Raw genomic sequence first — 14,514 nt, forward strand, 5'->3', positions numbered from 1 at the left:
AATTACAATGAATACAAAATCCAAGATAAAGAGTAAGCCATTGTACCCATTTTGGAGCTTCCGTTTTTTATGAATTCAAAATTGGTTGGCTCTTTTCTTGCGACGACACAATTATGTAAAACTTTGGAATAACATTCCCGTATATTCACGATTGAATTCGATATTTATTATTGAAGTTTTCCAACTTTAAAATGCGGCTAACAATGTTATCCTTAAAACAAAACTTAAATGGGACTAGTTTGACGGTGACTCAAATTTGATTCAAAAAGAGCTGCCCGAGAGGATTCCCTTTGTATGAAGTGACAAAACTTGAAGTGGCTATTAATCATAAAAAGTTATCGAGAAAGATGATACAATAAAGGCGATGAACTGTCGACAATGTTCCCTTACATAGCAAAATTTGTGATAGAATAGTGAAGTAAAAGATTTTGTGTCAAACATGCTTGCCTTAACGGAGGTTTCCACTGATTTTTCGATTCAAAATATCGAGAAATGAAAGTATATACAGTCTGAATAGCATTAAATTCCCGTGTATCATTTGAACAGTGGAATATCAGCAATAATTTTTGAATATAAATATAACATTTCCAATCAGTGGAATATATAAATCGTTTACCTTCAATTTGAAATTCTAAACAAATTTTCGAAAGCAGCTACTATAGCAGTAGCAGCATTTGAACGAACAATTTGTTTTGTATATGATGAATTTGAAAATTTCTTTTTGTTACTTTTTGCCATACATAAACATAGACGCGAAACGGTGTATCGCGAACGATATATTTCACCGTAGAGAAGCAATACAAAATGGAAATTTTTTTAAATAAATCTTTTAGGAAGCTTATTCAAATTTATTTCATTGCGTTGTGAATGCTAAAACAATTTTCGTTTTACATTTCAAATTTTTGTGTGTTCCTCTGTTCACTTTCTCTCGTCTACCTTTTTTTTAAGGTGTGTGGGCGTATTTAAAACAAATAACTAGACAACTATCGACGTGGATCTTAGTACGTGAATTTTATTTTTCAAACATATCGCCTTTAGTCATTAAGTCTGTGTAAAGAATTGTCGTGCGTTTGACACAAAATCTTTTACTTCGTTTGATGTAACGTTTATTTTGCTACACATAACCTAAGTCGGAGCGCATGGTTTTAATTGTTGTCATTGTGGGCAATACTTGTAATTATGTCAAATATTTATCTTGTTATTAGATTTTGATTAATCAACTAGAGCTAAAACTTTTTAGTTTATCTTAAAAATGTGGAGGCAGATTGATGTAGATCACGGCAGAGTAAATTAAACCAGGCAGAAGCGGTTAATTTTTGAAAAGTCAAACAAGGGACTCAATACACTGTATGAAAATGAACTCAAATGAGCACTGACATAATTCAGGATTCAGGCCCTTAGTTAGATCAAGCTTTCCTGCCTGGTTTATTGTACTCCTCCGTGTGTAGACGAATTCTAAACTTACTATGATACTGTGAAGTCAAAACGTTGCCGAACAATAGAACAATGGAGTTTGATTCTTGTGTTCTTTGCTTCGTTCTATAACTTTTCTGCTCTTGACTTTTCAACTGCACATGAACTGTAGTATCATAACTGGTTCCCATAGTATTACATTGTATGACGATATTATACAGCATGTGGAGTTCTAGAGTGTAATTTTGAAGCTGGTTAAACTGCCGCGAAAAATGATAGCTGGTTCCATTAAAACATACCGAACTCTAACTAAATACACAAAATTTTAAAGTTTACCGATTATTGGTGATAAACGGTTTACTGAAAGTTTTTAACAAAACTTTTTTGGTTGTAACGACACAACCATCGAAAATCAATGAAAATAAATTATTTAAAAGAAACTATCGACACACAATGAAATCCCACATCACAATATCTACTGCTTTAAGGTCCGATACCTATGATAGTTCTTATTAGATAGTTCTTGTACATAAATATTGCGCGCGTTAAAAAAAAATTGTTTGTGATTTTAAAGTCTCAGGGGATAATAAAACTTTTGAATCCGGTTTCATCGTCTACTAAAAAATGTTGAAAATCATTGTAACTAAAAGAGTAAAAGTTTGTCTCTCGACGAAGAGAATCTCTGGATATTTAAACTTTCTTATTCTTATACTCCCAAACTATGACCCCGATATACTAAACCCGGGACTAAATAGCTTAGTGTATTTAGTATGACACATAATTGTCATATTACATATGTCCCACAAAGATGCAATGGATTTTCATATGCACAACTGTAGGGTTTTAATGGATTTCTTGTTTTGTAGTTCGTCTATAAAGTTGTGTAATAGTTATTATCCTAAATAATGCATGATAAAAGGCTTTTTCAGAGAATGAGAGGTTTTCAGCACGAGCCGGAGGCGAGTTCTGGAATCGAATTCGCTAGAAAAAGCCTTTTAACATTAGTAAGAAACCATGTTTTTCCTAAACGACGTTGGAAATCCGCGGACGAATCAGTGATATTTCAACAATAGTTAGGAAAATGACATATCAACCTCGTCTCTACCAAATTTAGCGAATTTTTTAGTGAAATATTTCTCAATATTGGGCCCTGTCTCTGATCAATAAATTTTTACAAGAAAGAATGGACTTTTCAACTTCTATCGCTTGTTATGCAAACAAAAGGGAACGTGACAATGTTCCCTTTTGTTTCGAGTATTTTTTTCCGAAATGGCTGAGCTTTTTGTCTTGTTTGGAAAACGTTTTTAATGATTGAACTGAAACATGTCTGAACAGACTTTAATGCTCATTTGTATTCTGTCGCATAGTTGATGTTGTACGGATGGATGAGCAGAGTGCAATGCTGTCGATTGGCTGGTCCATAGTGAATCAGCAGTTCTATTGTCATATCTATTACCTCATTTTTCATCTAAGTGTTTTCAAGAGATTGATTTCAAATCTTTTACTTCTTCTACTGTACTTTTGCTATAACATCGTATTACTCACAGATTGGCGTTTATTCCTGCAATTGTCGTCGATAATAGATAGCCATATTTAATGATTCTTCAAAATCTATGTTTCATTACCAAAAAATAATACAAAAACCTTGCATGTACGAGCTGAATTCACTCACTTACAATACCCACGTTATTCTACACGTACATATGTAGCATAACACATTAAATTCGAATTAAAGTTTGTTATTCGGGAAAAACAATAAGGAAAAGTTGCTTAACATTTTCGTTAAATTATTATTTGTCGTCTGCCATTAGGCTCAATTTACAGTAAACAGATAATAATTTGTGTGCTCGTCTATTATACGTACACCATTAGCATGTTGCGACGACTGTGTTAATGTGGAAAATTGTGTTTATGAGTTTCCATAATGATGGTTATTTTGCAGAGGGACATCGAGCAGAGTGAAATCAGAGTGAGATATTTGGTTTTCCCAGTGAGTTGTCAGAAATAGTTCAGTTATGGAATGGTATCATAATGATGATGAAACAATGAACTGTTCTACATCTGCCATTATTTTGAACGAATTCTGAACGCACCACTTAATTGTATGGGCTGTGATAACTCTAATATTCGTTTCACAAACATGATATTGACACGTATAGGTGGTGTACACGTAATGTATGTTTCATTGAAAAAATGTAATGTAATCGTATGAAGGATACTGTACACAGGGTGAATCAATTTTTTTAAACTTGTCAGAAGGCGACCTAAATGGAATGAATTAAGCGAGCTGTTTAGAAGCTAAAGACTTTCTCGTGTAGAAACCAGTTTAATCAAAATAGAGACGCACGGTGGAGGGGAAGAGTGGCAAGAGAAAAAAGAAGATTCGAAAATGTAATTGTCACTCTCCAATTGAAAAAACAAGACCCTTCCCCATTTTCCTCAAATGTTTACTGACCCTTGTCAGTGTGTTCAAATTAAAATTCGAAAAAAGGTTGGCAAACTCTATAGAGACCAAAGATGACTTTGTAAAAATCTTGAGTGAGTGGTATTTTAAATAGAGTACTGCAATGGAACAGTGTGTCCAACAAATTTTGGCACTGTAAAATTATTTTTTTTTACAAATTTTCCATACAAACTAGTACTTTCTTTGGCAGCTGTCACTCGAAGGCTACTACGCGTATATTGTCATCGGCTTTATTAAATAGCCGTAATAAAATTTCTTTTATTTATATCAAATCGTTCACATGATTTTTCTTTTAATCAAACGTACACGATATAATGTGACAATTTATTGGTATATTACAACAGTTATTACAATTCGAAAATATCGATTGATATTTTGGTTTTTTGTGTTTTACTACAGTCCGTGTTGTGTTCTCGTAACTAGAACAGATTTGTTTTCATTTACGGAGGCCAAACATAGCTCCGAGTCTTTTACTTCTTTTGATCATTGGAGCAAACTCTTTTCCCTCATTAGTGTGTTAAACATTTTACTATAAGAGACCGTAACAGCCAGAGCTCCCATCCTATTTTTGTCGTCGTTGTCGAATCTAGAACAACTAACACACAGAGACACGGAACCATGCCATTACGTGTGTGTTATGAACTATTCATATCAATATGTGTGTATTGAATATGTCGGACGAACTTTGCTGAGATATTATCTCACGAATTGAATGCAATTATTTTGGATGTTGTATTGCTTCGGACACACCGACCGTTAGACTAATTTTTGAAATTGAAGAGTGCGACAATACAAATTAACTGAAGATTGTGCTATCAATCGGTTCAATTATAACGATATGTGACACCCATACTGTGAGTAGTCGAATGAAGTGATTCATCAATACTTGCATGTGTTGGAGGTATAGTTATATAGTTATATAGTTGTAAAGGACGGTTCCAAATTGGAAATAAAATTTTTGTTCAGTCCGGTGGTTCAGATCGTTGACCGCTTGCTTCATACGCAAGAGGTCTCGGGTTCGAATCTCATTAGGGCGCGTACAGCAAAAATTTTATTTCCAAATTTCAATTTGATCTTCTCATACTTTGCACTCTTCAATTTCAAAAATTAATTTTTACATTTTCTCCATTTGTTCAGAGGTGACCAGAAGTCAGCCTCGTACCCATATCTTAGTAAACTCGTTTGAAAATTTCGAATGAGTACGAGATAGCCTTACCGAGTGAAAGCTGCTTGAATTTTATTCACACGGAACAATTACTTTGTTCAGAAGTAACCACAAGCCAGCCTCGTAACTTGTCTTGTATTCGTTTGAAAAAAAAAAAAAATGAACCGAGGGAGGGAAGGTATAAAATGCATTTATATCGATCTAAAAATTATATCTCTCTGAACCGACCTAGAATTTCAAATGTGAATTAAAAAGTAAATTATTTAAACTTTTCACATTCTGACAATAATTGATGGATGCGTCGAGACAAATTGTGAAAGCATTATGTGCTGCCGGACATTCTATTATCAATCAATCAAAATGGAACATTCATCAGATAAAATATTCAATGAAAGACTAACTCATGGTGTGTGGGAGCTATTGTGCAGAAAAACGTTTGAGACTTTTAGAATGAATGAACGTCAATATTTCTTAACGAAAATATCCAAATACACTCTTTGATAGTCTGCACAAAGAAGCATGCTAATGTTGTCCGGCATTATGTGTATATTTCCATTGAAATACCGTTCATGAATGCTCGGAAAACTTTTTCAACAATACATCACGTCACTTTGGTCGGATTATCAACCATAAACATCTTCATTTTCGTCATAATCATGTTTTTCACATCGGGCTGAAAGTTTATTTTCTTCGTCTTTGTACCCCGTTGCTAAACGTTCATTCTTGCATGCTACACAAACATTTTTCACTGGTTTTATCTTGTTAATATCACTTGCATGCTTCCCATCAACACCATACACGATTCAATTAGTGCCTTCCGAATGAAGAAACTATTTATCATGAAAGATGACTTTGACAGTATGTTCAAGTTAATGGGACAGTATTTTAATACATGGTTGATGATCTCTGACTGAGAACATTTTAAATCAAATCTGATGTTATAGTTTCCCATCATAGAGCTACTCTGTGTTTCTGATTTTTTTGATAGCGGGCTAGCTGCAGCTCATAATTTTTCATCTGCTTTTCTTTAATGAGGATATCTTGTACTCAGGACCTATTTTAGTGGAATTAAATTCCTGAGAAGATTCCCTAATTTTTCCGTCACGTTTTATATGCTTCATTAAAATAACAATAGATCGAAGAGCTTTCGTTGTTTATTAGCCTTTTAAGTAATGTTTTAGCTAAATCGGTTACATTCGGATTATTTATTTGCTCGGTCGCTTCATAAAGAAGACATCAGCATTTGACAATGGTAAAGTTTTGGCTTTCAGCTGCTATTGCTGCATGAAGAAGTGACCGAGAGTAATAACTTGTACACTGTAAATCTTAGAATTTGTCCCTCTACCAAATCCAATGTAAGCCTTAAGTCGTAAATTGTTTCACAAGCCCTTACTGAGGCTGGTGCCTGTTATCCGAAGCAGCTCAGTGGTTTCGCTTAAACATGTTTGCTTGAATAGTACTTCCCTTTCCCTAACTCACCTATGAAAAAAACCGGGATAGAAGTTAAAATCCTTCCTGCCGTTTGTGCCCTTAAGTTTCCGTTCAACAAAAAGCAAAAGAGATTTTTTTAAATTCTAGAATTTCATTTAATTTTTTGAGGAGTGATTCAATAGTGGAATTTGTGGTACAGCTCAGTCAGAACTTCATGTAAATCAATTCGAAAAAAATTATTAGAATTATTGGTAGAAATTCCGGCCAGTGTTTTGTGGTTAACACCTCCTCAATTTCTTTGTATTTTCGTATGACTTTAGCAACACATGTGGAAAGCTCGATATATTTTTAAGGAAATTATTTAACAATTTAGTGAGTATGTATTAACCAGTAGTCTTTAACTTTAAATTAAAATGAAAATTCACTGATGGCTGTATTAATGAAATATACATTCACTGTAAAGTTAACCCGAATATAATCTGAGAATCTGCCATAGGCAATTATTTCAGCTTTCATTATAACTCAGTTTTCCCAGGCCAAGCTGGGTTTTTGCACACAAAATGAAGATATAATATCAAACTTGGCTGAGACGACGGTATCAAATTAATTTTCGTATTTTATGCCTGTCGTCTAATCAGCTAAAACCTTTAACATGGGCTTTTAAGCAGACATATTTCTCGATTTATATTAATTACAACGACCCCACAAATACCATCCACTAAACACATAAATTTCACAATTCACTCGACGCTCATAACAGTTTTCATTTCTTTTTTCTCGGAAAACTTTTAACTTTCATAACCATAACCACATTGTGATGAAGAATATTATATTCAGCAATGTACATCAGATATGTACACCGACGATGAGTATACGTGAAACGATTATTTAAGATTGTTAAGGTTTCGAATACGAATTGAATTTCGGATCATTTTGTACATCATATCGTTTACATGTTGTTTACATTGCTAGAATATGTATGTACTCCCGTCGTAAATAAATAAATGAAAAAAAAAATGCTTTGCAAAAGAATATTGAATACAAATATGTAATACCGCACTGGCATCTAAAATTAGAACATGACAAGGTGGAGGCCAATTCAAAAATCGAATTCAATAGGTTGAATGATTTAGGTGGTCGTGTGTATACTGTACATAGCTCTAATAAATTGAAAAATGAACATCATACATGATGAATTGAGTTGATTCTATAGGACTTGTCTAGTAGATTTATTTTACACCCGATGCTATTCGCAGTCGCCTGTGAATAATCTTTCTTGTGAACTATCTGCACTACCTGTCAATAGTCTCTCTTGGACAAAACAACATTACGCCTTTAATGCTCCACAAAGGTAAATGGCTTGAATTCGAAATAAGTAATTTAGTCGGAGATCACATCAGGGATTTTTGATTTTTTTTATGAAAGAAGGACCTTCCACAGATTCTTGTCATTCACCACCCGGAGGCTTTTGTGTGACCAGCTCGGCCCTGGGTCACATTACTGTATATTTATAATTTTGCTGATATCTTTTTGCTACAATTGTTTTTCAAAGAGGTGATACCGAAATAACGACGACAAATTTGTTAGCTTTCACTTATAAACAGATACTTTGTTGCAGTTTGATCAGCTCTGAGAAGAGTGTGCAGTTTGAAAAAATTTGCATCAACTGCTGACTTTTCTCAGAGCACTATTCTTCGTATGGTTTTCGTATGGCCTTACCTGTCTATTTACTTTCACTAGTAAATCAAGAAAAGATGAATTTGTACAAAACTTAGACTAATCATACCTAGACAGGAATTACGCACGGCGAAAAGTGGCCCCTACATCAGTTTGTATAATATTCATATTTCGTATGACTTTACACCAACACATGTAGGCGTTGACTATTTTGATAGTTGTCAATTTTCCATGTTGTTGTTTTTCGCGTCGCGACGTTGTGATTTTTAATTTTGTTTAAACAATTTAAATATTCAATTCAATTCAATCATTCAAATTAAAATACGGTGCATTGTACCATGTGGAAATATGTTTTATTAAGGACTGCCGAAGTAGGAGCGTAAGAGGCAACAAATGTTCATTTTTCCGGTATAATTTTGTGCGCAGAGACCGTTTTTCCGAATTATTTGTGTGACGACAGGTATATTCAACAAATTTATAAATTATGGACCTTAATTAGCGTATTTACAGCCTAACCAATGTTCAGTTCATAGTCGGTTAATCGGCTAATAATCTATAGAATCTATAGATGTAATCGATGTAATTCAATGTCCGACTAATATAATCATTTTAGTAGGCACATTCAAATTCTACGCGCTAATTTTGGAGGGCAAATTAGTAGGAAAAAACTCACACTATCAAATAATTCGTATGTGATGTAGGGGCCACTTTTTTTACGTAATTTTGTTCGTAATTTCCTCTCTAGGTATAATTACTCTAAGGTACAAAATGCCTGTTTTTATAGCCTGTCTATTATCTGCTGAAATAAGGTGGCATATACTGTTTTCGTAAATTGTAAATCGTAAATTTTATCAATGTCTGACTATGGGAACATGTCCAGAGACACACCCTTCATATTTAGATGAAAATGAAATCTTCTAATATTTGTTTCCTTTATCAAATAGTTGCCTACGTGCAGTGCCAGTAAAATCTCAATTGATTGTGGTGATCAAGTTTTTCTTTCTCACTTTTGTCTCTTTATGTCCGTATTTGTAATGAAAATCTAGATAGACCTAACAGTTTAAGACTTTCAAGGCGTATTTGTGCAAGAATAATACGAAATTTCAGTTGAATCCGTAGAATAACGAAAAAGAAAATTATTTTATCATTAGACAATTCAACGTTAAAGATTTGAAATGAGTTAAATCTAACGTGAAATATTTATTTTCAGCGTATCGAATTACGTCATTTCGGGCAACTAATTGTTTGCGAAGCTGATAAAATCAACATTCAGAAAGTGTTAAATCGGTAAGTGACTAATTATCAAATAGAGTTGTTTGAAGAATGAATTTTTTTAAATGTGGCTCGGACTACCAGCCATGGAGAGACAGACTTTTCTTACGATAAAGCAGCAGTATTTTGCAATAACAATGTTTAAAGACATTTTTTAAATGGTTGAAACTTGGTTATTACAATATGGTGTACTAAATTTTAAAACTGTGTCACTCGTTCTCAGTGTAAGTCGTCGTGAAGATGTCCGAGAACGATAATAAAAGATTTTTTCTTAGAAAATATAAATGAACGGAAACATAAATCAGTCCTTCGCAAATGGCTAGATTATCTGCATATATTCATGGTCCTTCCTCTTGTTAAAATTGTATCGTTAGAATCTTCTACTTCAACAATTTGAACATACATTTCACCACATCATGTGACTATCCGTTTCTTAAAGGATCGATTATATAGTCTACACTAGATATTAGTAAGAGCGTATTTCTTTGCAATTGCTTCTGTAAATCATAGCCCGGCCCTGTATATATCGCGATAAGCTTGTAGTTTCAGCAAACCCTCACCGAACCATTTTTAAACAAAATTGTGGATATGAATAAAATGGACCATCAATAATGATGGCCGCAGATTCCTTGAATTCCGATTTTTTATGATGACCTGATCAAAGTTTTCGCAAATTAACTCATAATATCCAATAAGAAAAACCTACCACTTACGACGATGGGTCGGATTAGGGAGATTTGTCTGTAATCTAATATAATCTCTCGTATAAGAAAATTTACTTTTTTTTACTACTCTACCACATCGCATCATTTTCCGTCCCATCAACTTAGACTTCGTATTATCTTTATATTCTCAAAATCTTTCAATCAAAGGACACCAATTTGCTGGAGGTTCTATTCCCTGTATACGTGAATATAGTTATGAAAACGGAGTTGAATAATTAATTATTTCTCAGATAACCTTCGTGTCTTTACAGGCCAAAAGAGAGCCCAAATTACATCTTAAGCATACAGAAAGAAATCGATCGACGGATGTGATATATAAATGAGCGTTTCATTGATTTGTTATTATACCCTCCTAATAATCAAATTAAGCTGTTACGTATACATGGCGAGATGCCATATTATATAGCAGTAGTAGCACATGTGTGTATGATTAAATGGGCATATATTGAATTAAGTTCGTTAACTAAGTACTCCCCGTTGTGGGTTTACATGAGAAAATGGTGTTAGAAAAGTGGTTGCCTAAAAGATATATTTATAAAGCCAATAAACCTCCGTAATTGCACCCATTTTTGCCGTAACAACTTCCTTTAATACGAGAATAAAAGCACTGTTGTACTGTACACCGAAAATGTTCTATACACCAACGATGCCAACTACTCGTAATCGGCAATCCAAATGTACTATTATGCAGAGAATATCAACCATACAGAGGGAAGTGTTTGTTAGCACGGGATGAATCTTGCATAAATAAACCATAAACCGAAAAGGTTGGTAATGAAATGAAAGACTTATACGGCCTAAAAAAAATGGGTAATAGAACTGAAAATTTCCATTGTGTGTAACCCATTTTCCTTGCATTATCTTTGCTTCCAGGGGTGTCCTTTTTCTCATAAAAAAATCGCGGGGATGCGATTGTCTTTTTCTCGGTATTAAAATCTCTACTGTAGGCGACACACCTGAATTTTTATTTTATTATTGATTTATTGAAAGAAGAAACAAAAATTAAGATTACGATCAAATGAACCCATAAAATTTAAAATTGGTATCACAAATTGGATGCCAATGTTACACCAGGATTGATAAACACATTTACAGAGACTCGTCTTTTTTACGGTTTTTTATTTACGACAAGTAATTTGGTGCGAAAATTCAGTTTAATTTCACAAAGAAAGAAGTGAGAAGTAAGAAAAATCAAAGATAAATCTGATGTCGTTAAAAAAAAGAGACGAGATTTTATGTGTGGAGGAAATAAGGAGACATAAAGTGAAATTGCTTCACTACCAGGATCACGTTCACAAATAAAGAAAAATTTGAAATTATGGGAAAAATATGTTAAATAGGGAAAGACAATCTGACCGTGATTTATGTGTACGGTGTGTTCTATCGGGTTGCTGTCATTTCTTCTTCAATTGAAGAATAGTTATTTATGCAACAAGAATAGTGGGCTGGTATATTATCACACATGATGTCTTGACAATTGAGTTGAATACGTGTTCTATGCATTCTCTGACGGAATGAACTGTTTCTATGCCAAACCAGGGCAGCATACACTGTAAGATAAAACCATGTTACCTGCCTTTCGGTACCATTTTCATTTCACTTCAGTCTTTCAGAGTGTGATGAACAGTGGCCTATGCGGGAGAGGTTTGTTGTTGCAGTATTTCGATAAAACTCCCAGATAAAATATTCTATCGTTGAATATTATTTCGGCAAATTGACTTTGTTTATATGAGCTTGTATCGGCTTATTTCGGCACTAATATACGGGAGTCTCTCGTGGCAGCACTTTAGAGTGCGAAAAATGCTTTTTGGCACTAGAGAAAAAAAGTGTTTTCTCCACTCTAAACCTGCATGCGTCTAACAACCTTTCTCATTGCAATATCACAATGAGTTCAGGAAACAGTTCAATTCCGTCACAGAATTGCATAAAAAAATATTTTATGGCTTTTTGAGTGCCTTATTTCCGAACAATGAACAAACTTATTAATCAAAGTAATAAATGAGCCCCGACTCACAATAACGACCATTTGTCGTCAAATTACATTTTTGTAACATATTTCGAAAAACACTTCCACACACTTTGACCAGTCACATATGTGTCCATGTTCACTCATCGAAACAAAAATTATATCTCTAACAGAACATTCGCAACGTAGCACAAATTTCTTCTCCGAAATAGCTTGGCCATTTATATCACCCAATAAATAATTCTATTATTGTCGTGACATATATTATGTATGGTAATAGAAGTACGAGAGATATCATTGCTGTTGTTTTTGTTGTCGTCGAAAAACAAGAACAACCTCATAATGTTTTGGTGACTAAGACAGACCATGTTCTGCAATGATTTATTTTGCTGAGAAAATTTAATTCTGTCCTAAACATTTTCCAGCTGGAAAAAATAAAGAAAGAAACCGCCCAGAAGCATCATATGGAAAAACATTTGAATTGTGTCCGGGGGGAAGTTTATAGCCAAGTTGTTGTTCTATATAATGGTGTGGAGTATGGAGTATGTTTATTAAAATTTAGAAATTTTAACGTAATTATATTCTGGGGATAAATATTTTGACCTGAATGTTGTTTTTTCGATAATTGTTTGGGATCGGTGGTAAAATTAATGGTAAAATGTTTTCTTTTATGTGGTGGCTTACATTTTCTTGGTCTCCCCTAAATGAAAAGTTTACATCGTAAATCTTACATTCAGGATCGGTAGGTTAACAGTGGTACACCACATGAATATTTTATGCCAAGCAACTCAAACGAGAATACAAAAAATGATATTTTGTTATTGTCCTAATTTTTTGTTCGTACATGAAGTGAGATTTATTTTGCCATGATTTTTGAATCCTTTCTACTGTCTTATCACCGAAGAGGAGCCTTTCCCCAAGAAAAAAAACCAAACAACGTGACACCTGTCACATAAGGATTCACCTGTTATCGATAACGACGACATACTGTTATCGATAACGACGACATAAATAATGACAAGGTCTGGGGAATTTAGTTCTTTATATAGTAAAATGCACGTTAAACGTTTTGAAGTACAAGATTTGAAATCAACCGATAAAAAATACTTCGATCGATAGACGTAATAGACCAGATAATAACACTGGTCAAATGCTTGCCGTGTCTGTAACAAGGTAATAACTATTCGAATAACGGTAATAACAAAATAGAGCAGTGCGAGGTGCAAAAGGATGTTTTAAACGAAAATTATCAAAGGATTTCCAGGACTTTCAAGAATTTTTTATTGCGACTTCAACGGATTTTTACATATTTGTCACGGATTTTCTTTGGGTTATGTTAAAAGTATAACGAATCTTTTGAGGATTTGACAAGAATTTGAATATTTTGTAACGATAGTAGAATTGTCAAGTACAAAAGAATTTTCTAAGTTTATTTCGTTATCAGTGCAGTAACAATATTTATTTTCAAAACCCACCCAATGTCAGTGCTTTTACCTACGTATTAGTTTTGTAATCTATAGAAAACTCCGTTGGCCTGTAGAGGCGCCATAAATTTTTGCAAAACTTCATTCCTTTTTGATCCGAATTGAGTGGGAGAAAAATCATGTGTTCCTTGAACCTTTCTGCATACGAGAAAAATATAAGTGATTGAAAAAGTATGCAGGTGGCGCTTTTTTTCGGCACCATTTGGAATATTTTCGCCCATGGAACCAAGTCAAAAATATTTTATTTTATATTTTTAAATAAATTTTCAAAAATAAAGTTTCATAGAGCGAAAAGAAGTGTTAAGTAACGTCGGCTCCCTAAACCAAACACGACCGATCCCGGCTTTGCAACATCGTGATTCGAGTTACTGGTCGATCCATCTACGATAATCAACCATAAAATCGCTTTTCACATTTAATTTGAGCGAAACGGCTTCTGTGGACAACTCGACTAAATCCCGACTAAATCCTCAAGTTGAACGCTACAGTTTAATATAAAAGCACGGTACATTATGACGGTATCAACTGCCATTTTATGTAGCCATCGTGCCAAATGATGGTCAAAGTATTGTTAAAAATTGTGGAGTTTAGCTTCAGCAAAGTTGTAAGTCCACTACCGCCGGGAAAATATTTCAACCGAGAATTTTTCCAATTCATCTTGTCAAATTCACACAAATTACAGTGAATCAAATCAAATTGAAATCATTTCCAGCTTACCGAACCTACGCTCAATTACCCATAGTAAATCCTTTCGCTTGAATACTGCCGATTCAACTGAACGAATTGATTTTATAGTTTCATTAAACGACAATTTAATCAAACCGATTTGATTGATGGCTAATTAATTTCGGATCAGTGAAGCAATAAAAACCAGAGCAATTTCTTTCTTTTCTGAATATATTAAACAGAGAAAAAAG

General features: G+C 33.9%; 1 protein-coding gene across 2 annotated transcripts in view; it reads left to right on the plus strand.

Moving 5' to 3' along the window:
- The window catches only part of LOC119070999 (calbindin-32), a 90,116-nt gene that overhangs the window by 23,471 nt on the left and 52,131 nt on the right, over window positions 1-14,514 (plus strand). For both annotated transcript variants that reach the window (XM_037175592.1, XM_037175593.1), the window contains exon 2: window positions 9,361-9,437. The gene's annotated coding sequence lies outside the window, so the exon portion shown is untranslated. The remainder of the gene's footprint in view (window positions 1-9,360; window positions 9,438-14,514) is intronic.

The sequence above is a fragment of the Bradysia coprophila genome (genome assembly GCF_014529535.1).
Source record: "Bradysia coprophila strain Holo2 chromosome IV unlocalized genomic scaffold, BU_Bcop_v1 contig_106, whole genome shotgun sequence".
Lineage (NCBI taxonomy): Eukaryota > Metazoa > Arthropoda > Insecta > Diptera > Sciaridae > Bradysia > Bradysia coprophila.